Source organism: Rhinopithecus bieti, unplaced genomic scaffold (genome assembly GCF_001698545.2).
Source record: "Rhinopithecus bieti isolate Rb0 unplaced genomic scaffold, ASM169854v2 scaffold_23236, whole genome shotgun sequence".
Classification (NCBI taxonomy): domain Eukaryota; kingdom Metazoa; phylum Chordata; class Mammalia; order Primates; family Cercopithecidae; genus Rhinopithecus; species Rhinopithecus bieti.
Genome location: NW_016811820.1, coordinates 1,608,549 through 1,612,205, shown reverse-complemented (window position 1 = coordinate 1,612,205; position 3,657 = coordinate 1,608,549).

The window sequence follows — 3,657 nt, the reverse complement described above, 5'->3', positions numbered from 1 at the left end:
AATGGTCCTTTTTTTTTTTTTTTTTTTGAGATGGAGTCTTGCTCTGTCGCCCAGGCTGGAGTGTAGTGGCGCGATCTTGGCTCACTGCAAGCTCCACCTCCTGGGTTCATGCCATTCTCCTGCCTCAGCCTCCCCAGTAGCTGGGAACTACAGGCGCCCGCCACCACACCTGGCTAAGTTTTTGTATGTTTTAGTGGAGATGGGTTTTCACCATGTTAGCCAGGATGGTCTCGGTCTCCTGACCTTGTGATTCGCCCGCCTTGGCCTCCCAAAGTGCTGGGATTACAGGCCTGAGCCACTGTGCCCGGCCATCATCGGACATTTTAAAAATTTGTTAAATTTTATGCAAATGTTTCACTTCTATTTGCAATATCATTATCTTCTAAATCATAAATCCACTTTTTGAGTTACTTAAATATTTTCAAAGCTCATTATCACTTTTGTCAAATATAGGTATTTTTTTGAGACAGGGTCTTATTCTGTCAACTAGGCTGGAGTGCAGTGGCTCAATCACAGCTCACAGTAACCTTGAACTCCTGGGCTCAAGTGATCCTCCTACTTCAGCCTTCTGAGTAACTGGGACTACAGGTGCAAAGTGGCTCAGCTAATTAAAACAAAGCTTTTTTGGTAGAGACAGGATCTCACTATATTGCCCAGGCTGGTCTCAAACTCCTTACCTCAAGTGATCCTCCTGCCTCAGCCTCCAAAAGCACTGGGATTACAGGCATGAGCCGCTGTACCCAGCTCATTTTTGCTGAAATCTTTAAAACTTCTATTTGGCAGCGAGTGTGGCTCAAAGGTAAGCAATATAACAAGTATTTTTGGAAAGTGCAAATTGAACAAATGCAATGTGAAATGCAGAGACAAGTTCATATATAGGTAGTGAACATAGTAAGTTTGGGCTTAAAGTCCCAGTTGTGCTAGGTAAATAAGGGCATCTTCTGTGTTTCTTTACGGATGGAGTGAGAGGAATTGATTTTGAAATCACCTGTGTTAAATTCTTTGGCAGAACTATGGTGTATTTTAGAAATACTGTTTGTATTTTCAACTCAGTGAAATTCAGTCTCTCATATTTTAGCCCGCACCTATAGTAAAAATAAAACTGGCGACTTCTAGTGTTTATCCCATTAGTATTCAATTATATTTCCCAGATAAACAGCTGGAGGCCATCTCTTCAGTGACAAATGTGTTTGATTTGACTTAATCACCACCACAAGGCACATAATTTACTAACATTTGCTGTAGTACAATTTTAACAAGTAGGGTGATTCACCCTGGGAGGGGAGAGAAGAAGAATATGCAAAAACTGAGACAAAAAGAGAGGCAAAGGCGAGCATGGAATTAGCAAGATATCTGTGCCTTTAAAAAATCTCTACTTTGGCCGGGTGTGGTGGCTCACGCCTGTAATCCCAGCACTAATCCCAGCACTTTGGAAGGCTGAGGAGGGTGGATCACAAGATCAGGAGTTCAAGACCAGCCTGGGCAACATGGTGAAACAAAAGTTAGCTGAGCGAGACGGTGCGCCTGTAATCCCAGCTATTCGGGAGGCTGAGGCAGGATAATCGCTTGAACCCGGGAGGTGGAGGTTGCAGTGAGCGGAGATCGCGCCACTGCACTCTAGCCCGGGCAACAGAGTGAGACTCCGTCTCAACAACAACAACAAAAAGAAAATCTCTACTTTTATGGAAGCATAAACTTGACACAGAAATGTGCACAAATTATAAGGACACAGCTCAATGAACTGTCACAATTGGAGCACATCCACGTGCCGACATTCAGCTCAAGAAATGCAACACATCAACAATCTAGAACAACCCTTCCATACCTCATCCTATACCTCCCTTCCCCAAAGTACCTGAGATCGACTGTGTTTTTGTTGATTTGTTTTTGTTTTTTGTTTGAGATGGAGTCTCGCCCTTGTTATCCCGGCCAGAGTGCAGTGGCATGATCTTGGCTCACTGCAACCTCTGCCTCCCGGGTTCAAGTGATTCTCTTGCCTCAGCCTCCTAAGAATCTGGGACTACAGGCACCTGCCACCACGCTTGGCTAATTTTTTTTTTGTATTTTTAGTAGAGTTGGGGTTTCACCATGTTGGCCAGGTTGGTCTTGAACTCCTGACCTTAGGTGATCCGCCCGCCTTGACCTCCGAAAGTGCTGGAATTACAGGCGTGAGCCGCCACACTCAGCCTTGTTGATTTGTTTTGAAGGATCATTGCAAACTGTCATTCAAGCAGTTTCTCAGCCAGTTCCTTGTGAGGAAGTCCTGGGTGTGTTTGTAGACTAAGGTTTCCATGACTCAGGTGTTAGATTTGTGTCCTGAAGTTTCATAGTGGCTGGAAAGGGAGCAAAGGTTTATGATGAGAGACACGAATCTACCATCCTTTCCCCTGCCTGTCTTGGGAAGCCACAGTCATCTCTTTCTTTCTGCACTGACTTCTCCAGCGTGGACACAGGCAGACACCTGATCTATTTCCTTTCAGGGTTGCTGTAAGGCTCTGATGACATGATGGATGTCTTTGAACAGGATGAAGTATTGCTCAATTATTATATCCTTTAACCAATGTGATGGAGAGGTATTGATAGCACGGGGAGTTATCTTGAACAAGAGGAAAGCATGTAAGTATATGTCCAAACCAAAAGAGGCACTGATCCTAATGGTTTTAAATGGCTTTCAGTGATTCTCTGATTTTGGAGAAATGCCATTGACTTATTTGCTCTTCAGGGCATAACCCTAATAAAGGCCAGAGTGACAGAGTTATCTCCATAGGATCTCATGTAGTGGTTCCCAACCTTTTTGGCACCAGGGGCTGGTTTCATGGAAGGCAATTTTTCCACGGATGGGCGCTGGGGGGTGCAGGGATGTAGTGGGATGAAACTGTTCCATGTCAGATCATCAGGCATTAGTCACATTCTCATAAGGAACGCATAACCTAGATCCCTCACGTGCGCAGTTTTCAATAGGGTTCATGCTGAAACGGGTAATCCCAGCACTTTGGGAGGCCAAGAAGGGCGGATCACCTGAGGTCAGGAGTTTGAGACCAGCCTGACCAACAAGGAGAAACCCCATCTCTACTAAAAATATGAAATTAGCCAGGCGTGGTGGTGCATGCCTATAATCCCAGCTACTCAGGAGCCTGAGGCAGGAGAATCTCTTGAACCCGGGAAGTGGAGGTTGCAGTGAGCTGAGATTGTGCCATTGCACTCCAGCCTGGGCAACAAGAGCAAAACTCCATCTCAAAAAAAGAAAAAAAATGTTTATCTTTGTCTCCCTCACAATGTAGCAGGACGAGCCACAGACAAAACTCCTCAGACACCAGATTAAAGAAGGAAGAGGTTTTTTATTCGGCTGGGAGCATCAGCAGACTCGCCTCTTAAGAGCCGAGCTCCCCGAGAAAGAAATACTTGGCCTTTTTAAAGGCTTACAACACCATTTATTAAATAGGGAATCCTTTCCCCATTTCTTGTTTCTCTCAGGTTTGTCAAAGATCAGATGGCTGTAGATGTGTAGTATTATTTCTGAGGACTCTGTTCTGTTCCATTGGTCTATATCTCTGTTTTGGTACCAGTACCATGCTGTTTTGGTTACTGTAGCCTTGTAGTATAGTTTGAAGTCAGGTAGCGTGATGCCTCCAGCTTTGTTCTTTTGACTTAGGATTA